The sequence below is a fragment of the Halichoerus grypus genome, chromosome 7, assembly GCF_964656455.1.
Source record: "Halichoerus grypus chromosome 7, mHalGry1.hap1.1, whole genome shotgun sequence".
Classification (NCBI taxonomy): Eukaryota; Metazoa; Chordata; class Mammalia; order Carnivora; family Phocidae; genus Halichoerus; species Halichoerus grypus.
In genome coordinates this window covers 17,194,719-17,221,351 of record NC_135718.1, presented here as the reverse complement: position 1 = coordinate 17,221,351, position 26,633 = coordinate 17,194,719, and the positions used below count along the sequence as shown (strand labels likewise).

The following is a 26,633-nucleotide window of genomic DNA, read 5'->3' as shown; positions in this document are numbered from 1 at the left end:
TTTCTTCTTTATTATTGTTATTATTACCTTTCAAACACTCCAGCTCCTTGGGCTCGTTATCTCTGGTGAGGCCTTTGGCCAAAGTGTACGGGGGCCACCTCTCCCTCCTTCGCACCCCCTCACCCTCCTAGGCCCGGCTTCACTGCCGTCTCTTTGACAAAATACATAAAACCGATACTGATCGGTTAACATACATGACATCTTTAAACTTTAATCCATTTTCCCTCTCTCAACGCGGCGGGCCGGCCTCTGTAGAGGTGCCCATCCATTGTTCCCTGTCAAAGCCTTCTTGAGTGGGTTTCCCACTGAGTCACTTTTGTGTGAGTCAAATCAAGATTATAGGTAGCGGAGAAGAAAAAGCTGAGAAGAGAAGGTTAGCCCCTCATTTTAGACTTTAAGAAAAATCTGCCAGCAGGGGCCAGTCGGAGTGGGTAATGCACATGAAAGACCAAGTCCAAGCTGGGTCGCCCGTGTCACAAGAGGAGTTTTTCAGGGAGAAGCACACAAAACACGCATTGTCGTGGTCGCACACAGAGACATAAATTTAGGAACATGTTCGCCCTTCGCCGGAACATAGTTAGCTCTGATAATGAGGAACAATGAGCCGGAATGAAACGCCCGGATTGAGTAGAGCGAGCGCTGACACTTGTTCACCCTCCCACAAAAGTGGCTTCTCTCTCTCTCATCTCCCTCCCAGTGCCAAATGACCCCCGGCCGCTCGCCGCTGTCCTCCCGCACCCTTGCCCGGTGGAATGGTGGAAAGGTCAGGTGTCCGACAGGAGGACAGCTGAGCTCCGTGGCTTTGCTGGCCCTTCCAGATTGGACAAAAAGCCATTTTGGCATCTCAAGTCCCTTTGGGGAAAGCTCCATAGAAGGTGCTCCGCTTACATAAGGGACAAGGCGCGTAGCTACCAATTCTTAACTCTGCGGATGGCAGTGGCAAGTTGAGATGGGGGTGCCCGGGCTCAGTCCTGGCTGGACTCCTTTCAGCTGTGGGATCCTGGTCAATGACTTCATTTCCAAGTGCCTCAATTTCCTCTCCTATCGTGAGGTGGTATCGCGTCAGGGCCTGACAGCAGGATGAGACGTCTATAAATTGCGTAGCACGTTGTAAGTACCCAGGAAGCCCTGACTGTTAGCAGTAGCACGGGCAGAATGAGCCAGTGCCCTGAGATAACGTAAAGCAGTTGAATTAGATCATGAAGATGTAAAGCTGTGGGTTTTATGATTCTCATTTCATCTTCCCATTTCATCTAGAGCTGGGTGAGATGATCCTCATCTCAGAGATAAGGAAACTGGGGCCTAGAAGGAGTGATGACATATCCAAGTTGACACAGCAAATAGTGACAGATAAAGGAAGGTGACCAGGTCCCCCAACTACGGGGACATGTCTTTGTACGATGCTCATGCGCGAACAGAGTTAGTGGCCAGAGGAGTAAGGCGTGACAGGATTTTCAGACGACAAAAACATTTTGCAGCAGGAGAGGTTCAAAGACAGATGATTTGGAGACTATCCTTCAATTAATTAAAAAAAAAAAAAAAGCCAAGTCCCCAGAAGCTGCCATTCCCTAAATATCCCGAGGCACCTGGGTCTCTTGGTGAATAAGGCTTGGATCAGATGGTCTCCAGCACAGTGGTTAAAAAGCTGGGTTTGAAACTTGACTTTGCCACTTCCTGGCTGGTTGCCTTTGGGAAAGCTACTTGATCTCCTTCAACCTCTGTTCTGTTTTGTTTTTCCATTAAAAAAAATTAAGGTTTAATTTGCGTGGAATAATCTTCACCCCTTTTAGTGTACAGTTCTGCAATTTTTACTAACATATGCGATGGTGGAACCACCACCATGATCAAGAAACCACGTAAAGAACATTTCCAAAGCCCTCCAAAAATTCACCTGTGCCCCTCTGTACTCAATCCCTGCTACCCCCCAACCCCCACCCCTGCAGCCGCGAATCTGTTTTCTGTCCCTGTGGTTTTTTCCTTCATGAGAATGTCACACAGATGGAGTACACAGTCTGTGACCACTTGATTCCAGTTTTCTTTCACTTGGCAAAATGCATTTGAGACTCATCCATGTTTTTCCTGGAGGAATAGTACGTTCCTTTTTATTGCTGAGTAATATTCTGTGGCATTGAAGAACTAGCTTGTTTATCCGTTCCTCAGTTGAAGGGCATTTGAGTTGTTTCCAGTTTTGGGTGATTGTGAATAAAGCTGCTGTAAACATTTACCCGCAGGTTTCATTTCCCCGGGGTAAACACCTGGGCGCGAGCTTGCTGGGCCCTGTGGCTCGTGTATGTGTAACGTCATGGGAAACCGCCAAGTGATCTTCCACCATGGCAGTACCACTTGGCCTGCCCGCCGCGATGGACGAGAGTCCCAGTGGCTCTGCTTGCTCACTGGTGCCTAATATTATCCGTTTTTAACACGTTAGCGATTCTGGTGGGTGTGCAAACCTTGGTTTCTCGTCTGTAAAATGGAGACTATCGCGGTTCCTCCGTGGCATTCTTGAGCACGTGAGCCGTCGTGGTCTGTGCAAAGCCCTCCGCACAGCCCAGTGCCTGGCAGGTAAGGGGGCTGCTGGTGCACGCTGCATTATTCGTTACTCTGTCCGAGCCCAGCATTCGTGCGCAGGAGGGATGCCGCACGTGATGCTCCTCGAGGCCCCTTCCCTGCCTGAGAACATGGGTCTGCACTGGCCCAGATTGCTGCAGGGCTCTTTGAAGAGACCACTTTGTGTCTCTTTTAAAACCAGGCTCTGTTTTGTCTCCCTGGCTCTGTGCAAAGGGCCCGAGCGGCCGCTGCCGGCGGCAGGCCAGGCCGGTCCCCAGGCACTCTGAGGCCAGGTTTCGGTGAGCAGGCCGCCTGGGCAACCGTCCTGCCACCGCCTGAGGCCTGGGGGTTTTTCTTGGCCTGCTCCCACCCCTGCTGCCGGCCACTCCTTGCCTGCTTGCCCTGCCAGTGCTGAGCTCCCGGCCCCAGGCACGGGCCGCTACACGCGCGGCTCCCTATTAAATATGGATTAACAAAAAAATAAAATAAAAATAAAAATAAGAAGCAAAACGGGTCCATGAATCTGTCTCTGGGGGATTTGGCCTTGGCGGTATCATGGAGGGAAACAAACCGTACAAGCACTCCTTTCACAGCGTGGCTGAGCCCTTGGCCTAATCCCCGTGGTCATCACGGAGGCCAGAGGTGGGGGCATTCGGTCCCCTGCCTGACAGCAACCCCATAGAGCAGTGTTCATGTGCCAGGTAGCCCTGATTTCCAGCAGCAGCCCAAGTTCCTGGGGCTTTGGGCAATCTGGCAGCAGGCCTAGAGATGTGACACAATGGGCTTAAGTAATCCAGACAGCGAACCTAAAGAAATGTGGGGCAGACCCAGAGACATCAGGAGTTCAGCCCAGGCATTGGGCAATGTGTCTAAATAACACAAATGGCTTGTAGATAATGGGTGACAGGCCCAGAGACATCTGACAGTGGGCCTAAAGAAACCAGGCACCGAGCTCAGAGAATTCGAGTGTCAGGAACAAGAAATACAGGGGACAAGTCCAAAGTGGGGTGACCCCTCTGGGCAAACACAGATGTAGTCCTGTGGGTGCCCTACTTTGGGGAGCAGAGCACCCCTGTAGCTGGACATTTTTGAGCAGGACACATCTTGGACAACCCACATGGCGACCCTGGGTCCAAGGCTGCTGTGTGCCCCTAACACTCCTCTGGGTTTCTTTCCAAGTGGCTTTTCATGGCCTTCAGCTGTGCCCCACCTATGAGTTAAGCTCTAAGCAGCCCCTCCTGGATCACTGGGATTGTCTTCAGAGACCACGGCTCCACTGTCTCTGGGGAGGGGGGGTGTGGGGGGAGAAAGAAAGGCCTACCAAGAAGAGAGCTTGAGCTCTGAGCCAAAGCAAAGCCCAGTGCTGGAGAGCCCTCGGTGCGGGGAAGGAGAGGTGGAGCCTGAAGTCATGTTGGCACGGGGAGGGCTGTCAGCAAGAGATTGCCACCTCCAGCCTCCTCATTTGTCCAAGGTGGAAAGGGGAACTGGAGGGGCAAGGACCTGGCAAGGGCCACGGAGTCATTTAGTGCCAGATGCTCGAGGAGACAGGGAGGAGCTGCTATGGGGTGGATGTGGCACGGTGGAAAACAGCTGATCCGAGGGGCAGGGAGTTAGCTTTATAGGGTTCAGGAGGACCTGGGGGGGATCTAGGAAGGTGCTGAGTAGGCAGCAGCAAAGCAGAGTTACAAAAGGAAGACAACGTGCACCTCCCTTCTTTTGGCATCTGGGTCCCACACTGCCTTGGTTTTCCTCCTACCTCTCTCGCCATTCCTTCTTGGTCTCTTTGCTGGCTGGCTCCTCCTCTTTTGTAGATCTACCGATGTTAGAGGACCCAGTGCTCTGTCCTGCGCTCTATCTTCTCCCTACATGTTCTCTCTCTCCAGGTAATCTCATCCAGACCCATAACGTGAAATGTCACCTAAAACTGATGATCCCCACATCTGCATGCCCAAGCCAGCTCTCTCCCCAAAACTTCAGTCTTGTGTAGCCACCTGCTAAGTGACACTTCCCTGTAGATGTGTCATAGGGATCTAAAAATGCATAGGGCCTAACAAATCCTGATCATCTGTTCTAAGCCTTCTCCAGCCTCCTGTCCCCACTCATAGTGCAGGATACTTCCAGCCACCCAGTTTCCTTGAGTTCCCTTTTCATCTTATTTCCATACCCAATCCATGAGCACTTTCTATCAGTTCTACTTTCTAAACATGAACAAGTCCAAATAATTCTACCTTCCAGTATGGGCCCATCTACTTGTCTCCTTCATCCCTATGACCATCTTGGCTCAAGCCAACATTACCTCTTGGGCTAACACAACAGCCTTCTAACTGGTCACCCCCCTTCTACTCTTGTCCCCACCCCTTCCAACCATCTCTACACGGTGGTTGGGCTAACTTTTTAAAAACATAAATTATACCACATCACTCCCAATTTAAAACTCTCCAATGGACCCCACTCTCCTTGGCTAAAATAGGACCTCCTGATCATGGTGTGCGAGGCCCCACACACACTAGCTCTTCCTATTTTACCAGCCTCATCTCAAACATGCTCCCGTTCACCCATTATGTTCCATCATATTGACCTTTCTTTTGTTCTAACCTCCCTTGAAAGGCCCTTGCACAAGCTGTCCCACCCTTGGAATACTCTTCCCACTGACACTCACAAGGCTGGCTTTTTTGTATGTGTGGTCATTTGCTCTCTAGAGAGGCCTTCCTCATCTATCCAATCTAAAGTACCTACCTGGTCAAACTCTATCACATTAGCTTATTTTAATTTTCCATGTAACACTCACTTGTCACTCTCAGATTATTTTTCTTACTGTCTTATTTCCCGTCCCTTCCTTCTACAATGCAAACTCCCTGAGAATGGAGGGCTTGTCTTTTTCCCCACTGGATGCCCAGCATTTGACAGAGTACCTGGTTTGTTAAAGGTACTCAAGTAAATAATTCGAAGAAGGAATGAATGAATGAATGAACACTGGATTTGTAGACTAAGGACCTGGGCCTCATCCATCTGCTCTGTGTCCTTGAGAAACATTTTCTTATTCATTCACTCTGCACACTTTCCGAGTCCCCGCTTTAAGAGAGGCTGATGGATAAGAAGTCCCTGCTGTGAGAACTTAGCAGAGGGACCCCTCAACCAGCCCAGAGGAAGTGATATCCAAATGGAGACCTGGAAGACAAGGAGGTATGGCAAGAACGGTCTGGAGAGAGGGCATGGTAGGTACAAAGGTCCTGAGATGAGAGAGAGAAAGCATATTCTGTTTCAGGAATGGAGAGGAATTGTCAATGGCTTGAGCCATATAGTAAAAAGAAGGAAAGAAGGAAGTTAGAAGGATTGAGGGAAGGAAGGAAGAAAGGAGAAGAAGGTAAAGCAGAGAAAATTTGACCCTTGTATTCTGGAAGCTTCTGTTTGGAAATAAGGAGGGAAGTCCTGATTCTGTCATTGACCTTCACTTGTCCCAGTCCTTAGGCCCTGGCCACTTGGAGAGTCCCCTTTTGGTTCTCCCTCATGCCTGATGATGGCAACAGAGGACACTCCGGGGTGGTCTCAGACTTCTATCACCACCACCCCCCCAAACCTGGACAGCTCTTTACAATTCAGTAGGCTCCTGGAACCTTACTACAACCTTCATTTACAGAAAACTGAATCCCAGAGCCAGAGGGATTTGCTGGGAGCTACAGAACTGGAATGAGAAGCAGTTTTTCACCTTGGCTGGAGTTCTCCATGCCGTACCACAGCCTCTTTTCTCCTGAAATGTGTCCTCTTGGGCAGAATTTTCACCTCCACCCAGGGAGTGTGCTGTGGAGGAACTGAAAGCCTGACCTGGCACTTTCCAAGGGCCTCCTGCTGTGTTCCCTGTGCTCCAAGAGCTTTGTACAAGCCATTGGTACCACTGATGGCTCTGGGCCAAGCTGACAGCATCTGTTCTTACTTAAAGTATTTATTTTGAGAGTCAAGTGTAGTTGAGCTGCATGTTTCTTGGCAGAACCAGCCTGGCAATGGACTTGGTCTGTGGTGATGCCTTGATGCCTGGCTTTGTGAGATGGTGCCCAGAGCAGGTCCTATTTACCTTAAGAAGGTCTTATCAGCCCTGGAATAGGTAGCTGCCCCATTCTTTCCTGAGTCCCCAGTGAACAGTATTATATTCATGACATACTCACAAGAGATGAACGGAGCCAGGGAGGGGTCCTTCCACGTTTGGCTCTTTGCAGATCATCACATATCCTTGGGTAGATTTCTGTTTTGCTGGGTCTTCTGTGTCACATAGAGACAATGCTGCCTGCTTCACAGAGCACCTAGGAGTCGCTGAGAGATATCTGTGAAGTGGGAGAAGTGCAAAGTGCTTGTCAATCAGAGGGAGTTATGATTGGTCAAGTGGCATGTGGGGTGGCTTGGATATTTCTTGGCCCATATTAGAGTCCTGAAGAGACAATGATTCACTGAGAACTGGGTCAGCAAGAACACTGGCCAGCAATCACTGTCCTCAGCAATAAGAACCTTCATGTGAGCCTTTAATAACAATTTTGAGGGCTAACGTTGTTAGGGGCTGTGGTGCGAGGCACTGTGCTTCTAAGGTGTTCTGTGTAATCCACATGACCAGCCCCAGAAGTCAAGATGATCCCTCCTTAATTTCTCTGGGATAGCCAGGACCATGGTATTTGCTTGTGGGGCAATTCCCATGATGCATCTGCCTCAACCCACAAACATGGTGGCACTATTGGACTTCCCATAGGGGTTAAGAAAATTGATTATGTATTTACTTACTGGGCACAGCGATTTATTATCTAGAGTGAGGATGGTTAAAAGGGGCACTAGGTTGAAGAAGGATTTTGGGAAAGACCCATAAAGTCTACTCTGAATGCATAAGCAGTCTCAAAGAAGCAACCTTGAGATTAAGGGTTGGAAACATGCAACTCAAAGGAGGAGCTATAGGAGAGTTTATGTAGAGGGAAGACTCAAGGCCAGACTGCTGACTTCAAGCGCCTGGAAAAGTAGAGGTGGAGGAGGGAGGGCTCAAGCTGTTCTTGAGGTTCTTGGGGACAGAAGGGTCAGAACAGAGAAGGTTTTTCCTCTGTTAGAGCCTTATGATGGTGGAGTGAGCTGCTTCCACTGGGGCTGGGCTGAGGGCCCTCTTTCTGTAGTTTTCTTTGAAAGAGCATCCACTTTTTGGAATCCTTATGGCTGCCATTAATGTGAAAGTGAAAACAGAGGAGGGGGCCTATTTGTGCCACTGTCTGGAGGGTTCCCGATTCTGGATAAAGGCTGCACCAAATAATCTTTTTAAAAGTGAAGTGTTGTTGACATGCAATATTGGATTAGTTTCAGGTATTCAATATAGTTATTCAACAACTATACACATTATGAAGTGACCAACACCATAAATCTAGCTACCACCTGTCACCATACAAGGTTGTTACAATATTATTAACTCTCTGCCCTATGCTGTACATTACATCCCGTGACTTACTCACTATAGCTGGAAGTTTGTACCTTTGAATGCCCTTCCCCTATTTCACCCTCCCCTTACCCCCTCCTCTCTGGCAACCACTGGATTATTCTCAGTATCTGTGAGTCTGTTTCTATTTTGTTTTGTTTGTTCCTTTGTTTTGTTTTGTTTTTAGATTCCACTTATAAGTGAAATCATACAGTATTTGTCTTTCTCTGTCTGACTTATTACACTTAGCGTAATACCCTCCAGATCTATCCATATTGTCACAAGGCAAGAATTCATTCTTTTTTTATGGCTGAGTAATATTCCATTGTGTGTGTGTGTGTGTGTATATGTGTGTGTGTGTGTGTGTGTGTATAAAATCTTCTTAATCCATTCATCCATCAGTGGACACTTAGGCTGCTTCCATACCTTGGCTATTCTACACAACGCTGCAATGAACATAAGGGTTCATATATCCATTTAAGTTAGTATTTATATATCCACTGAATTCATATTTTCATTTCTTCAGATAAATACCCATAAGTGGAATGGCTGGATTTTATGATAGCCCTATTTTTAATTTTTAAATGAAACTTCATGCTGTTTTCTGTAGTGCTTGCACCATTTTGTATTCCCACCAACAGTGCATGAGGGTGCCCTTTCTCTGCATCCTCACCAACACATATTATTTCTTGTCTTCTGGATACTAGCCATTCTGACAAGTGTGACATGATAGCTCAGTGTGGTTTTGATTTGCATTTCCCTAATGATGAGTGATGTTGATCATTGTTTCATGGGTATGTTAGCCGTCTGTATGTCTTCTTTGGACAAATGTCTATTCAGGTCCTCTGTCCATTTTTTAATTGGATTGTTTTGTTTTTCTGATATTCAGTACATAAGTTCTTTATATAGTTTGGATATTAACCCATTACCTGTTATATCACTTGCAAATATCTTCTCCCTTGCAGTAGGTTGCCTTTTCATTTTGTTGATGGTTTCCTTCACTGTTCAAAAGCTTTTTAGTTTAATGTAGTCTCATTTGTTTATTTTTGCCTTTGTCTTCCTTTCCTGTGGAGATAGGTCCAAAAAAGTATGCCAAGACTGATGTCAAAGAGCTTACTGCCTATGTTTTCTTCTAAGAGTTTTATGGTTTTAGGTCTGACATTTAAGTCTTTAATCCATTAGGTATATTTTTGTTTGTTCGTTTGTTTTGTATATAGTATAAGAAAGTGGTCCACTATAGTTCTTTGGCATGTAGTTGTCCAGTTTTCCCAACACCTTTTATTGAAGAGACTGTCTTTCCCCATCATATATTCTTGCCTCCTTTGTTGAAGATTAATCAACCATGTAAGTGTGGGATTATTTTTGGATTCTGTAGTCTATTTCATTGACTTTTGTGTCTGTTTTTGTATCAGTACCGTACTGTTTGGATTATTTTAGCTTTGTAGTATAGTTTGAAATCAGGGCGTGTGACACCTCCAGCTATGTTCTTCTTTCTCAATATTGCTTTATCTCTTGGGGGTCTTTTGTGGTTCCATACAAATTTAAGATTATTTGTTCTAATTCTGTGAAAAATGCCATTACTCTGATAGTGATTGTATGGAATCTCTAGATTGCTTTGGGTAGTATGAACATTTCTTATAAAGTTGGTTTATTTTTCTTTAGTAATCTCTATACCCAACATGGGGCTTAAACCCACAATCCCGAGATCAAGAGTTGCATGCTCTTCCAACTGAGCCAACTAGGTGCCCTGGGTTGTATGAACATTTTAACAAAATTAATTGTTTCAATTCATGTGCATGGAAATCTTTCTGTTTATTTGTGTCATCTTCTTTCATCATTGTCTTATAGTTTCCAGAGTGTAAGTCTTTCACTCCTTGGTTAAATTTATTCCTGGGTATTTTATTCTTTTTGATGCAAATTTGTCCTTCTGATAGTTCATTATTAGTGTATAGAAGTGCAACAGATTTATGTATATTAATTTTGTATCTTGAAAATTTACTGCATTCATTTATTAGTCCCAAATGATCTTTTAAATAAGAATACATTTGAATTACCTTTCTGCTCCCTAAAAGGTGCTAAACATATTTGTTAAAACAAAGATATCTGTGTAAGGGGAATAATTGAAGAATCTGCATTGGCATATTTTTTAAAAATTTCAAAATCAATTTTATTGCAGCCCAAACAGTGGAATTAACTGTGCACAATAAACTATTATAGATATAAATATGTATTTTATATATAAATGTAAATATATAAATTTTAAGTTATGGAAAATAAAGTTTGTTTTGGCAGATAGTGATAAACAAAATTAAAATTGCATACTTTAACAATATAACTCAACACCAAAGGCTTAGAGGGGCACGCTATTGACTTGAGCAGGAAAAGCAGTGTTTGACTTCTAAGCATCTTAAGGGCAAGGACCAGGCAGCTGTCTTGTTCAGTACCTAGCACACAGTATTTCAGTGCATAACACAATGCCTCGCACATAGTAGATGCCCAATACATAATTGCAGAATGAATAAAGTTATATCATTGTGTGCACATTCTATGGATATGTTTATACTTTAAAAAGTATAATTGGGAACAGCCAGTCTGAAGGATGATTAGTCATAAATGAGAATGGTTGTTTCCAGGCACTCTTGTCAACTAGGTATTCTTTGAATTTTAAAAACTATACTAATTTTCCAAATAATAGAATGAATCTTTCTTTTAAATCTTTATATTTTTATGAATAAAGTTCTTTTTTTAATATGGAACTTAGATTTTTCTTTTTATAACTTCCACCGTTTGGTCTAATTCCACACAGAATAAATTCCATATTTCAAAAGAACTATCATGTCCTTTAAAAAAAAAAAAAATCATGTTCTTTAGAACTATATTCTCTTTTCCTGGCTAAGCATTCTCATTATTTAAATGTTGATATTCAGCTATTATGATAGTCCAGATCTTTCAGCATCCTGATTATCATCTTCTGGATTTGATTCAGTTTGTGCAAAGCCTTGTGGTTGGGGCTCAGCATTCAGTGTCAGACTATGTTGACATACACGGCCTAGAGTATAGAGTAGGACAATTACCTTTGTCTTAGATATCTGTTTTTTAGCCTAAAGGCTTCTTGATTTTATTTTGTGGAGATAATTCATTTAAAAATTAAACATGAATGTTTTATCTTATAAAGGACTCAATCAAAGACTATGTAACAATGTATTAAACTTCTCATTACCTTCCTCTATTCTCAATCCTATTCCTTTTCCTAGAGGCCATTTTTCTTCATTTGTATGTATATAAACATATAGCTATGCTTTTGTTTCGTATAAACATATTTTCATATATTCAGGGCATTTTGCTGTCTTTTTCATTTAATAATATTCCTTGGAATTTTTCATGTGTGTACATATACTTTTAAAATGGCTGCATGGTATTCCTCAATGTGGATGTGCCATAATTTATTCATTGACTTCCCATATATTGACATTTGGGTTGTTACCATTTTTTAGTGTTTACTATTGCAAACCATGCAATGATGAATACTCCTGACAAAATGCAAATGTTTCCTTATCCTAGATTTCCAGAAGTGGCCATTTGAGCCAAAAAATATGTGCATTTAAGGGCGCTTGGGTGGCTCAACTGGTTAAGCATCTACCTTCAGCTCAGGTCATGATCTCAGGGTCCTGGCATCAAGCCCTTCATTGGGTTCCCTGCTCAGTAGGAAGCCTGCTTCTCCCTCTGCCCCTTATCCCACCCGTGCTCTCTCTCTCTCAATAAATAAATAAAATCTTTTTAAAAATATGTGCATTTAAAAAGTTTTTATAATTATTGCCAAATTTCCTTTCAAAAAGACACCAATAACATATGAGAGTGCCCATTTGATTGCATTCTCATTGGCACAGATATGATTAAAATATAATTTTTATTAAACTGATTGGCTAAATTCATACATTAATAATTTAGTAATAGTAAAATTGAACAACTTTTTAAAAATATTTTTTGTTTCACCATTTATATATCTGTTGTGAATTTTGTGTTAGTATTGAGGCATTTCTAATGACATTTGTTTTTTTCTTGAGTTATTTTAAAAATCACATTCTTAAACTCTTCCGAATTCTACCTCCCGCCCCCCCCACCCACACCTTTCTCTACTCAGATATATCCTTCCTGAATCCTCTGTGAGCCTACTAACTATAAACTTATAGCTCTATAAGACTGAAGCATAACTATTACCCTGGGACTTCCATTTTTGGTTGGTTTCACTCTTTCCTGGATTCTATATTTTCCTTTTCATTGGCTTATTCTCTTGTTTTATTAGTGTACAACCTCAAGTAACTTCAAAGAAGTAATGTAAGAGGTGAAAATTCCAAGTCTTTCTTTGTTTGAAAATGCCTTTATTCTACCACTCACCCTTTAATGACAGTTTGGCTGGGTATAAAATTCTATGACTAAAATAATTTCAAAGGCATCACATCCTGGTATCTAGTATGCTGATGAGAAATATGATGCCAGTCAGGGTGCTGGGCCTTTAAATCCCTTGAAAGACACTTCAGCCAGAGGGGAGCTTGCAATAGTGAGGGGAGGTTCAACAACAATTGATGTCCAATTTTTTTGCACCTCAGAGATCAAAAGCAGCAATCAGCAATCAGAGCACAGATCTTATATTCTGAAAACAGGGTCCTTTTTACCCACCCTGGCTTCTGCAAACTCTATGCAAGCTGCTCTAGGAATATGTGCACAGCTGCCTGCCACCTGGCTGGGGCTGGGGGATGGGTAGCTGCTGCTGTGTTAAGAACTGAAATTGGCTGAAATTTACTAAATTTACTGTGCAAGCCTTCACTAGATTCAAGAGTTCCAAAACAGTTACATCAGATAGATTCTGCCATTGTGATTGTTGTCTAGTTGGGAGGGAGATTCTTGGTGCTTCCTACTCTGCCATCTTCCCAGAATCCTTTGTGTAGCCATTCCTTCTTATATTTCAGTTACATGGTATTGATATTCTCCCACAGGTCACTGTAGCTCTGTTCATTTAAAAAAGTTATCATTCTGTTGTTTTGATTTTTTGATTGGATCATTTCTTTGCTCTATCTCCAAGTTCACTTATTAAAATAATCCAAATGTACAATCTGCTGTTAAATCTATTTAAGAAATTTTAGAATTTTTAGAGAATTTTGATTCTTTTTTTATGGTTTTTATTTCTCTGCTGAGATTTCTTCCTTTTATTTATTCATAGTCATGTGAGTGTAGTTGCAATAGCTGCTTTAATATCCTTGTCTGCTAATTTCTACATCCTGTTCATCTTGCAAGAAGTTTCCGATGATTGCCTTTTCTTTTAGGGATGAGTCATATTTTCCTATTTCTTCACATGTCCAGTAATTTTGGATTGTGTCCTGGACATTTTGAATGATACATTTTGAACAATTTAAAGGATTCTGTTATAATCTTCTGAAGAGTATAGATATTTTTGCTTTAGCAGTCACTTAACTCAATCAGACTCAAACTTCAAACTCTTAAGTCTTCTGTGGTTGTTGACTTAGGTGGACTGCTTGAAGTCTGCCTCACATGAGCATAATTCAGGAGTTAGCACAATTTCTTTCTTTTTTAAAGATTTTATTTATTTATTTGAGAGAGAGAGCGAGACAGAGAGAGCTTGAGTGGGGGGCAGAGGGAGAGGGAGAAGCAGACTACCTGCTGAGCAAGGAGCCTGATGTGGGAATTGATCCCAGGACCCTGGGATCATGACCTGAGCCAAAGGCAGATGCTTAACTGACTGAGCCACCCAGGCACCTCAGCACAATTTATTTCTAAAACCGAGCCTCCCCTCCTCTAATTCTCTCCTTTCTGAGACTTTCTCTCACTCTTTAGCTCCTGTGGTCATCACAAATTCTGTCTTGTGGATCCTCATGCCAGTGAGACTGTGGGTTTCTATCCAAGTTTTAGTTGCCCTACCAGGCACCATCTATCCTTGGGTGAAGAGTTATAAAAATGAGAGATTCACTCATTGCTGTTCCCTTCTTCCAAGTATTGACTCTCTCCCAGTTTCTGCCTGGTTTTCGTTACTCTTAATGTCTTTTAATATATATATTTTATATATTTTGTCCAAAGTTTACAGTTGGTACCTGAAGGAGGTTTGTACCAATAGGAGTTACTCTACCATTACTAGAGGTTTTCCCCATACGCTTTCAACACATATTTCATCTTTTACTTTTCTGTTAATGTCTAGAGCACACACACACATACACACACACATACTCTCTCTCTCTAAATCTCAGCTTGCTTTTACTTTCCCTCCTCCCCATCTTCTCATGTTCTCATGTTGACATCATTGGAGATTTTCCAAATATTAATATTTATACATTTCTTTGTGCATCAAAATTATTTGCATTTAACTATACATTAAACAAACTGTGTCTTGAATTCCTCATCTACTCCTTTCCTGCTTTGCTTTTTCTAAGTGAATCTTTCAGAGAATATAAGCATGATAAAGTTTGTGATTTTCTGAATGTCAGAAAAATATTTATTTTGTCCTCCCATTTGAGTGAAATTTGAATGGATATGAAATTATAGGTGAAAAATCATTTTCTCACACATTTGAACATCATTTCTTAACTATTTTCCTAACAGCATGCTATTGAGAAGTCTGATTCCAATTTTATTGTTTTTTTGTAAATGAATGATTCTTTTCTGCCTGGAAGTCTTATGGAACTTTTTTTTCACTTTAGCCTCAGTTTTATAAAGTTTTACATGGTATGTTTAGCTTAAAGTCATCTTCATCTTATTTTTCTAGGAACTTAGTGGGTCCCATCAATATGAACGATCAGCTCAATAAAATTTTTGTTTTCTATTAAAATAAAACAATTTGTTTTCTCCGCTCTGTTTCCCTCATTCTTTCCAACTAGGGATCTTTTTAGATGAACTTGGGAAAAACAAATCTAGACTCCACATCTCAACTGTTTTTGTTATATTTTAATCTTACTGTTGTTTTAAATTATATTTGGCACAAATGCCTCCTCTGTTTTCTACATGATTAAATTGCTTCACAGCTATTTCATGCTGTTTTCCAGCCCATCTATTAATTTTTTTGTGGCCCCAATTTTAATTTCCAAGATTTTTATTTGATTTTTTTGAGATCTTATTTATACAAATTCTAAAATTTTTTTCTGTTGCCAGAGTAAATTGGTTACCTTAGTTTTAGTTCTCATGTTTGAGATGAGCACCTCTCAAATATTTGTTCATTCTCAATGGTCTCTTTCCTTTTACGTTCAAGATTCTATGTGTGTCTGCCTATTCCTCTTAAATGTGACTTGGGAGTAAGATTTGGGAGGCCACTATGCTAATACTTTATCTTTATGGTGAAATAAAGAAGTTATACTGTACAGTTAAATTATGTTTTTGATACAAAACTTAAGAGACCTTAACAGTAGACATGTGAAACACTACTGTCCACATGGAGTCTAGAAATTGTGTCTTGAAAAATATCTGAAAATACTGACTTTTCCCCATGTTGGGAAAATGGTGCAGAAATAAGGTTCCCCGAGAGTAGGAAAGGCAAAGATCAGGACGGACTTCCAAGAAGAAAAGCTCTGTGCTTTGGCCAAGGGCCTTTCTTATTTAGGATCATCATGTACTTTAATGTGCCATTCGTATATGCCACTGAATTCACCAACCCAGGAAGGTAGCAGGCTTCATATGGCATAATTGGGCACAGCTGAGCATAACTAGTGGGGACCTGAGGACCTGACTCTCTCCCACTCTCTGCCCTAGCATCATCTGTGTTTCCCAAGACCTAAGAAACAATGGAAATGAAATGAATGCTATAGCCAAACATTGCAAATTGTGGTCCTGCCTGAACAGCATTTTTTCTCTTGGCCCAGTTTCCCAGGGCATACTGCTGGGCCTAATTTCTGTGCTCACATATTCTGCTGGGACTGCAGACCCTTAAGAGTATGAAAAGAACATAGGCAGTGTTAGGAGTGTGAAAAGCCATTCAGCACATTGATGCTTCTCTCTTGTAATACGGTCTTTCCCCCAGGATAGCATCTAATTGCTACTTGAACAAACCCACTGTCTTTACCTCACCAGCCTTGCCCAGTAGGCCATTGCAAACATTTATTATTCTTTGAGTGACAAAGCTCTTCCCATCTATCTCTTCTGAATTTGTTTTTTTTGAACTTCTACTTCTGCCCCCACTCCTGTCATCGAGGCAGTATCAAAAGTAGCAACATGCATTGATATTATCCACTCTGCTAAAGATCTTGTGTACTCCAGTGATACCCCCTTCCATGTCTTTTTTGAAGTTGGAGAGGTGGAGGATTTTTTTTAACCTTTCAGTAACTTGTACAATTTTCTCAGGAAATCAGCATGAGAGAAAATATTTGCTAACATCTGACTTCCCTTCAACCAAATCCACCTGCTCTGGAAAAACTGCCAGAGAAACACATTTCCAGAAGGTTCTTTTTGGAGACAAAATGGTTGTCTTATTTCCTTGACTATTTCTTGATGTGCTCAGAGGAAAGGAAGGAGAATGTCAAGTGTTTATTTTGATGATTCAAAGAAGGCGCTGAAGCAAGAGCAAGGGAGCCTTGGAAAAGAACGTTTCTACCTGATAGGGATAGTTATGATTTATATGGAGTAGCCATGATAGGCCAGGCCTGTACTACAGTATCTCATAACCTCATAGCAACCCCACAAAGTAGGTCTTATTATCATTATTTTCCTTTTCTACATGAGGAATCTGAGGTCACATAAATACATAAAATAATAATAATAATAATAATAATAATAATAATAACTTCCATTTATTGAGCATTTGCAACATGCCTGGCATCTGCCTCCCCCTGTTCACATAGATCTCACCTCATCCTCACAACAACTCATGGGGTAGTAGCAAATGCTACTGGCTCTCTGGCTCTGATACCCTATGCTTACCATTTTTCTATCTGATCATTTGACAATTATTAAGTCCTTTTATGTGAGCTTTCCTCACTGCCTGATTTCCATTGACTTCCTAAAGCCTTTCCACTATCCAGTGTGCTGATAGTCTGAGCAAAACCTTTAATTTCAGAAGGCCTTGTTGTCTGTTGTCTCACCTAAGTTTTAAAAAAAACCCAAATGTCAACCATGGTGGCTGCATCCTCATCTCAGGGCAGGTCACATGATCCTTGCTGACCAGTTAGAGTCCTCCTTCTCCCTCATCTTAGTGATTGGTTCAGGGATGGGCACGTGACCCAAAGCTAATCAGAATCCTCTCAGGACTTCTCTGTAGAGCTAACAGAGGATAATCCCTTTCTTTCTTTCTTTTTTTTAAAGATTTATTTATTTATTTATTTGAGAGAGAGAATGAGAGAGAGAGAGAGAGCATGAGAGGGGGGAGGGACAGAAGGTGAAGCAGACTCCCTGCTGAGCAGGGAGCCTGATGTGGGACTCGATCCCGGGACTCCAGGATCATGACCTGAGCCGAAGGCAGTCGCTTAACCAACTGAGCCACCCAGGAGCCCCGAGGATAATCCCTTTCCTTTGGGTTTTGTAAGTTGGGTGAATTTGAATACGGGACAGGTACCTGCCATATTCCTTAATACATGGAGGAAGTCTGTCTGCCCATTAAAACCAACACAAAGAAAAATATCTTTTAAGCTTTTAGATCCAGCTAGCCCTAAAGGCAGTTCTACCCGTAGGATTCCTAGTAATTACAACAAATAAATCTCCCTTCTTAATTAAACTGGTTTGAGTGCCTTTCTGTCACTTGCAACTAGTAGTGTGCTGGTAAACTTGCTGTCTAAGGAAAAGAGAAAAAGAAAAAAAGCCTTGATTTTTAGTGTTTGCCCATTACTGTGGTATAAATGCTCCCACTGTGGCAAGTTTTAAGCTGCTAAGGTTTAACAAGCAGCTTGCCAATTTTTGAATAGTTGACAATTGGCTTTTGTGAGCAGGTACCAGCCAGCTCCAGCATAGCACTGTCCCAACTAATTTGCTTTTGCACAGGGCTGCTGAGATGGGAGGAATGGTGGCCAGGCACTTGACTGGGCTGCTTCTGCCCTTCCGCATCCCAGAAAGTTTTCAGACTCTATAGGCATTCCTAGGTGGGGAGGGAGAAATGCTCCCTAGAACCACCCGGCAGATTTTAATTCAAAAAATTAAACTTCTACAATTGTAATTTTTAAAGCATAGTTTATGGCCACCTCCCTCATCAGAATCACCTACTGATCCAGAGTCCACCCAAGAGTCTGTTTTGGAACACGCTCCCCAGTCGATAGACGCATCCATACCCTGAGCACTGCCGTTCTCCCTCCTTGGTTCGGTGCATGCGCTGTGTGCTCATGAAGGGCTGACATGTTGCTCAGTCCTATGTGTGACTTGCATGTGGCTCTTGAAAGAGCCCTGTGGTATTTTTTATAACATGGTCATCTCTGCTTTGTGTGAGGTCTAGTATTCCAAGAGGGAAAGGTCCAAGGGGGAAGGAGATGAGAGGAGAATGTGGGGGATTGTTCATCGATTAATTAGTGTTCTTTCTCCTCTTGCCCCCTGCCCTCACCCTCTACCTCTGCTTTCTTGTGTTTTCTTTAATCTCTTTGACTCAGTTTCCAGATCTATGAAATGGGGGACAGAAAGATGATCCCATAGGGTAATGAGGAGGAAACCAAAGGACCCAGTAGCCAGTACCCTGTAGTGGCTCAGTGCCGGTTGGTTTCACCTTGTCTTCCTTTTTCCTTCTCTCTTGGTAACTGTTCCCTTGACTTACTGTAAGAGACGCGGCGCGCCTACAAACCGGGACAGACATCTTTTAAAATCTATTTGCAGGTTTCTACGGGATGCACTTTCTGTGTTGATATTTGTGGATTCTGCAGTTGATTTTTAAATGGCGACGTCATCTTATTGACCTATTTCCTGAGGATGTTTCCTTGGGTTCCGCAGATGGTGAGGAAGGGGAATGGTTGGTCTGGGAGCCCTCTGCTCTTCGCTGCAGCAGGATCCCACTTCCACCAAGGGCAGTGACTCACCCTGTATTAATTGCACTGCAATTATCCTGGGGAGCCTGAGTTTCCTCTTGATGTCTCCTGTCTGGTTTCCTTTTGACCCGCACAGCTGTCTAATAGAGATGGCTTTTGCGGCTTCTTAGTTAATGTGGTTCATTATTTCCAGCGCTGCCTTCTGCCTTCAGCGGCTGGAGGTTTTTCTGACTCTGACTTGGAGACTTTCATGAGTTGTGTCTTCAGTCAGGGCCTGGTGCTGCCTGCATTGTCTGTGGGAAAAATTTCATTTGCAAATCAGAAGAAGTTCACAGAGCGCGTGGCGGTGTTGCTTCATGAGACAGGGTTTTCATCTTCTGCACGGCTCTCCCCAGTCACCTCCACGTGCGTCAGCTGAGGAGGGAGAAATCCCTCTCTCCCAGACCTCTCCGAGAGCCATGGAGACAGAGCAGTAGGCATGAATTTGTTTGCTCCTTGCCGTGCTAATTATCTGCAGAGGGCTGCAGAACGAGGCAGTGTCTGTTCTCCCGGCGTCTTGCCTCACGCTGGGTCATGCCACAGAGACCGAGATGTCTGGAGCCCTAGAAGCTTCTGATGTCAAATGTCTTTAGGAAATTACAAAAATCAAACTAACTCACCTAAAACTTTCTATTTCCCTCAAAACTCAGCAGAGCCTTGGATGGCTTTGGGAAGTTTCTGTGGATCACACTCATCCTTTATATGCTGAGGCTGAATACGGGCCTGAGCCTGTAGTTTCTTGTTCAGTGACTGCTTCACTGAATCAACCAGTTTTTATTGAAAATCGAACATCTTTAACTCTCTACCAGGAGGAGGAAATTTTCATCATCCAGAATGATAGCTGGCTTGGATGTAATGAGAAAGGGAGCCTCCTTAGGGAGTAAAAGTGGCAGTAGTGATGTGTGGACCCAGGCAGGGAGGACCCCCGGTGCTGGGGCCTGAGAGGAACATCGGGCAATGCCCAGGGAGGCCACCCATTTCTACACAAAAGCAAGATTGTTGAGAGGAGGCAAAAGGGAGAAGAGAGAGCAGAGGGCAGAGAGAAGTAGAAAGAGAGTGGTGACATCGGAGCAATCACACTGGTTGTGGGGGGATTAGATGTGATGATGAGGGGACAAAGACAGACTCCCAAACAGCTGAGGCAGAAGTCAGCGAAGAAGGGAGAGATGTGGGATTGTTCTGTGATAAGGAACATGGAAAGCGTCGCACACCTTCACGGTCCTGGAAGACGCTGACTTCAACCACCTGGACTCTGCTCTGTGTGAGGGTTCAAGGCAGGGGGTTGTAGGACAGTGGTCTGAATAGTAGCCTCTAAGAATATCTGTGCGTCGTACTCAAAGAATTGAACTCTCAGCTATCCAGGAAATTCCTGAGATCTACCACAATCCATTTCCCAACAAGGATGAACAGTTAGAGCTTTACTTCCGAAGATGTGATCCCTATCTTCAAGGAGCTGACATGAAATTGAACAGATAGCACTAATAAAAACTGTATGATGGCTTATTAATGGTAATGATCAAATACCTACTATATATTCATCTCTGTGTTGGATGCTCTATTTACATTGTGAATGATTTTCATAAAACTTCATGAGGTGGGTATTGCATAGGTTGTGGGGGTTCAGGGGAGGAAGTGATTGTGGATGGATAGTCTCAGATGGTCTCCTTTAGGGCTGGGATTGAACAGGATTTGCAGGATGAAGAGGACTCAGAGAAGGGGGCATACTTGGGGGTTGGTTTGTGGTAACTCTTATATCCTTCCTTCATATAATGATTCTCCTCAAATGTAGGGAATGTATCCCAGTCTCCCTGAGGGGCTGAGTCACTGCCTAACTGGGTAATTTCCATCGGTCCCTCCTACCTAGATCAGAGAATTGCCTTTCCCTGGCTTGAGGAAAACAAAATGATGGGGGCTGCAGAAGAACTCCTGTTACCAAGGGCTCCAGAGGCCAGAAGAGGAAGTCTTTGCAGTTGAGGCTCTGTGACTCTTCAGAACCTTGGTTTGAGGTCCAGGTTGATGACAACGCTTGGGAAAGCCTCTTGCTAGAGATCGGGGTGAAATTACTGGCCACATGGGTCTCAATCTATAGTGTCTGGCACTTCGTAGCTCAGGAATCAAGAGGTCAAACATGTGAGTAATGGCTATCCATATACGACTTAGGTTTTCAAGAATGAGGATGCTCTTTGAGGGACACTCACTAGGAACCCTTGAACACACAGTCTTTGTATTCCAGTGTCAGTGCTGCCAAGTGTCTCTTGAGAAAGCTAACAAGAAGAGACCAGAGGTGAGTTGGAGTTGGTGTCCTTTTTTTCCTGAAGAAATGAATAAATAAGGGTTTTTTGATCTACTTTTCTTCAAACTAGTTCCCTGCAGAGCTACAAAAAAAGATGTGCTGAAATGTCTAGGATGGCTGACGTGGAAGTGTAGACTATCCTGTCAGTGACCCTTTTGGATCTAGAAACTGAGTGTGGCCAATTCAAGTAGAAAGCACTCACAGAGGCTCTGCTCTGTGTCTGGACTGAGAGAGGAGGCAGATGTGACACAGAGTCCTTACTCCCAGGCGGTTGACAGCCAAAGGGGAGGGATAAAGGATGCACACGGTCACGCGGGCATGAAGAAGGACAGGCCATGTGGCATAGCTGGAGCTCAAAGGTGGAAGAAGTCACAGCCGGTCAGTGGAGGTTAGTGGGGGGGATGAGGCACGCCATCAAGACCTTTGAGGACAGAATGTTTGAGACGACACTTGAGCAACAGTAGGATTTCTTTTGTTTACTGTTTTATGGCTAATGTTTATTTACTGTACTTTAAAATTTAAAAACAATACATATTTATGAGAAAATATTAAAAAGTGTAAAGAAGAAAATGAATGTGCTCAGAATCTCAGCAGCCAGAAGAAAACAGAAGTACCATTTTGGTGTATTCCTTCTAGACTTTCCTCTATGTATATAGGTCTATATATTCAGACACCACACACACACACAGTTCACAAACTGGGCTTATACTGAATACATACTTTTGGGGTCTACTCTCTTAACAGAACGATGAGTTTTCACCTATCATTAAATGTTCTTTAAAGCCATGGTTTATAAAGTCATTGTATACTTGTCCCATGATTGCTTTAGCCATTTCAGTCCAATTAGACATCTAGCTTGTTTCTATTTTCTCACATAGTTTTGCTGCATCGTCTTATACATCAATCCAATAGAAAAAGTTTTGATATGCAGAGATTAGGGGTGAGGGTAGGGGTGTAGCAGGTAGAGGGCATTCCGGGAAGAAGCATCAGTGTGAGCATGTGTCTGGAGGTGCAATGCATACGGGTGTGTGGACAAGCAGATGTGACCTTGGGCTGGAGGGTAGGCGCACTGAGGAAGCGGTGGGCCAGGAGGTAGGTCTGGCAGGTTGGGGAGGGCTGTAACTGGCAGCCATTAACCAAGAGGCCCTGGGAAACAGCTGACAGCTTTTGAACAGGTTAAGGGCAGAACTGGAAGTGTTGAAAGTGGTGTGAGGGTGGAGCGCAGGGAGGGAGAGGGGAGAAGGGTTAGGAACGAGGGCAGGGCAGCGCGGATGAGAAGGACAGAGGGGTTGGAGGCCGCGTCTCTGTGACTCAGAAGCTCACTGGGAATACGGCCAATGAAGACTGAGGTCTCAGCAGGCCTGTGATTTTGAGGTTTACTAACTGGGAGTGTGGAGAAAGCATAAAGAAGTTGAGGCCTGGCAGGGGTGGTGACTTGTCTACGTTTGTGACCTCGTGAGCGGTGAAGTGATGCCGGAACACAGATGCTCTGCCTTCACGTGGTGGACGTGAGCCATCCGGTGCTAGATGTTAGATACGGTGGATCCTGGGGGCCACGCCTGCACGCAGGTCAGCCTGAGGTGAATGTCTGTCGGCTGGGGCATTGGCCCTCGGTGGCCTGGTGGGACATGGGTTGGGCACCACCCACTGATTAAGTAACAAGTGCAAAAAAATGAGACTTCTTATTTCGTTTCTCAAACTTAGTTCTTCAAAAGCACAGTAGGGAAAGAGGCAAAAAAGGCGTGTTTGTCGTTTCAAGGGGTGGGCCGAAAAGTTGTGGTCTCCTCACATGGAAAGCCCTCTGGGGATCTCCAGTCAGCGCTGGTCATCGATTCTGGTAGCATCACGTCTCGGAGCCACTGGGTTGCCGGACCATCCTGAAGGTGTCAGTCACTCGTCCCACTGGGCGGACATCTTGTTAGGCAGGTGTGTGTAGTTCCCTTTCTTCTCACGTTTAAATTGCGGTTTCTCCCCATGATTAGTTTTGCCATTTCAAACAGCTTTCGACGGCTTCAAGACCAGTGCATAATAACAAAAATAAAAATAAGATAAAGAAAAAGAAAAAAAAAAAAACACCTCACCTGATCTCCCCAGCATTTCACTGCTGCTTTGGAAATTGAGAGCCGTGCGTGGGATATGGGCGGCTCACAACCATGGAAATAAAAAATGATTTTTGATCTCAAGGCCTAATATTATTCATATTTTTTCATAGCCTCAAACAATGTCTTCAGATAATTCAGGTAAAGGCAAGCCAGAAACAAAACAACATCATAAAGGCATTATTATATACAGACATTTTCAGCTACGCTACACGCCTCGCAGTGTCTTTGAACCCTGTATGATGAGAGAACCGTTTCGCACTCCAGGGAATACTCTTGGAGCTGTTTTTACTTCAACAGAGGGTAGTGAAACAAAATTCTTTGGCTTTAGATATGTGTTCGGCACGGGCTCCACAGAATTCTCTCCCTTCTTGTGTGTTTACCCTCCATCACAACTCCATTTGGGAGGCCACGGGAAGGGCTGCGGCATCCCCAGGTGCGCTCCCCACCTGCGGAGCTGGGTCCTTCACCTTGGGGCCTGGGGGGTTGGGGCCAGCCCTCTGAGTGGGTGGGGGTTACGGAGCGGAGAACGCAAAAGCCTTTCATCAAGAAGAACTTGGCAATGGAGTCTTTCCCAGCCCTTGTTCCTCCCAAAATAACACTGGCCAGCCTCATCGAATTAGATAAGGGCTGGGGAACTGGGATGTGCTTAGAAAGGACAGAGGAAGCAGAGAGAGGGAGAAGGAAGATTCTCTTGGGGAATCTCTCCCTCCTGATCGAAACTATCTGTTCTCTGGTTTGGAAAGTGCCAGTAGTGTCCCGGCCAAGGAATGCACTGGCCTTTCCTCTCTGCCTGCTGTGTCTCCCGGTCCCAGTTCTTCACTTGGGTGTATTAGCTGCAAGTTCAAGTCTTCTGTTCTTAAGCTAGACTTCCCAGCTGCCAGGACCTGTGGGCTCACTGCTATCTGCCCCCTTCCACAGCATCCACAATGCTGGCACTCACCGGGTACCTACTGCAGACTGCCTACGGTTGCTCGGTTTGGCAGTCAGGGCAGATCAGATGCATCCTGATCTTTAAGTGGATTGCCAGATGGAGATGTAAATTTTGCTACCCCTTCTCTTTTTGTTTCTCGGCAGCATTTAACAGTGCCTTGCCAGGGCTGACATCTATCTAGTTAATGTTTGCCATTCCCGTGGCCCTTGTTCTCCATCTCACAAAGAAAGCAAGGACTGAACACTTGGATACGAGTTCATGAACGAGAGTCACAGGTATGAAAATAATTCTAGGAGTTTCAACACATTCTAGTGTGTTGGCAGGCGTTTCTAGAAGGGCGAACTTAGCAGGGCACGATTTCTCTAGCCAACATGTTTTGCAAGGTCCAGCCAATGCCACCTCTGCCGAGAAGCCTTCCATCTTGTTCTGAACCAAGCAGCGATTCCACACTAAGCTTCTCATATCTGTGCCGTTCAGAAGGCAGTTAGTGCACACGGTTTTGTATTCTAGATTTGCTCACTGGTCTCACTGTCATTAATAAGCCCCAGGGAGATGAGGGTAGTTTCTTCCGTATTTGTTCCAACATTCTTCTTTGTGTATCAGGCACGGCTCTAGCCTGTCATACGCTGTCCATAACAGTGTGTCCAGTGAATTGACCTGATCTGCCTTAGTCTCTGAGAAGCCTGCTGGGACCCGTGGAAAAGCGAGAGAAACGACTGCTCTCCGTTTCCATTTCTGCCCCATCCTTTCCTTCCTGAGTTGGCTGCCCTGCCCTCCCCCCACCCTCCAAGGGGCATTCAGCATTTCACTGGCTTTTCTTCCCGGGCAACATCATCCTCAGCCTTGGGCTCAGCGTGTGTTGAGCTAGAACAATCATTTACTGGAATCTAATTTCAGTTCTACAGAGGTTAATTTATCCTTTTTCAGGCTATGTACTCATTTAATCCAAAATTACCCGGCTACTAGCCTTCTTGATAGTAATTACATCCTGCGAAAGCAAACTAGTGAGCTTCATGTATTGGTAATGGCCTTTCTTTCAATAGTTTTCCTTAGGGATAAAGTTGAATGGGGAAATTAGTCATATTAAGCTGGAAAAATAGTGAACAAAATACATATTTTATATTTAAAAAAAAGTCCTCCTGCTACCAATTATGGTCTTTATTAGAAACAGGTATTTTCACATTATGGGGCTCGTCTTTTTATTAAACAGAGCAAACCCAAATGAATAGTTACTTAAGAGGATCTTTTAAATAAATACTCAAGTCCATTTTAATATCTAATAATAGTTGCTACCTCAAGTATTCACATTTTAGCATAACCGCCAGGAAAACTATTTGATGTTTTAATTATGTCCCTGAAAATGCTGAATGGGTTATAAAAAGCAATTTGAAGAAAATTAAAAAAAGGAATTTTTTTTTTATTATTATTAGTGTTTTGGGAGGCAGGACCTTTTTCATGTCCCATTAAAAAACCTTTCTGCATTGTAAAAATACTGTCTGCTGATTCACTAGGCTAAATAAGCAAAGGACTTGCATCTGTTATAAGTGTTCTTGTTTGGGGAGAAAAATCTGGAAAATAAAAAAAAGAAGACCTCAGAGGAACAGTATTCTAAGAAGGGGGAGCTATGGAAATTGATCATGCCTTGAAAGAAAGAAAGGAAGAAAATCTTTTAATTACATTTAAAATTAGCCAGAACCTTGTGCTTGTCCCAGGGAGGCTCCTGGGAGGATTGGAACATTTCTGATGAACGTGCTGCCCCGGCCAGGGCTGATGTAATGACTTCAAACCCCCACCTGGAGGTCTGGACCGGGGAGCAGGCAGTGGGGACATTCCCAGGCTAGATCCCCTGGCCTCAGGTCATTCTTCTGGGCAGGACCAGGGAAAGCTGTCCCTGAAGGGAGGAAAGCAATGAGAAGGGGAGACATTTCCAAGGAACGGAACCAGATGTCCAAGCTGTCGTGAATGCGAGCGAGGCTCAGCGGTGGGTGGACACGTGGAAGCAGGAGAGGGAAGGCTGCATTTGGGGTTAACTCTTTCTTCTCTCCGTAGGGGGAGGCCTGGTGTCTGACGACATTAAAGCCTTCTTTCCAACTGCCAGATAGGAGGCACCACGAAGAACTCAGGGAACTCTCCATGAGGCAGAATGAGCCCTTTTGCTGTGTTAGCTGCCCAGTGGAGGTCTCTACAGGGCTCTCCACCTGGGCTGCGTTCCCCAGGGGATGATGATTCTTCTTCTTCTTCTTCTTCTTCTTCTTCTTCTTCTTCTTCTTCTTCTTCTTCTTTATAATCACTTTGCCTAAGCTATATTCCAGACCAAATAATCAGCATTTGGGGGTGGAAATCAGGCATCAATATT

The 26,633-nt window shown here is 43.6% G+C and overlaps 1 long non-coding RNA gene across 17 annotated transcripts in view; it reads left to right on the top strand.

Annotated features, from left to right (window-relative positions):
* Positions 1-26,633, top strand: part of LOC118521048 (uncharacterized) — a 119,044-nt gene that overhangs the window by 6,694 nt on the left and 85,717 nt on the right. The window contains exon 4 of one of the 17 annotated variants that reach the window (XR_013449627.1): positions 24,421-24,552. The exons of the other annotated variants lie outside the window; for them this stretch is intronic. This is a non-coding gene — a long non-coding RNA (uncharacterized LOC118521048). The remainder of the gene's footprint in view (positions 1-24,420; positions 24,553-26,633) is intronic. 17 annotated transcript variants of the gene reach the window in all.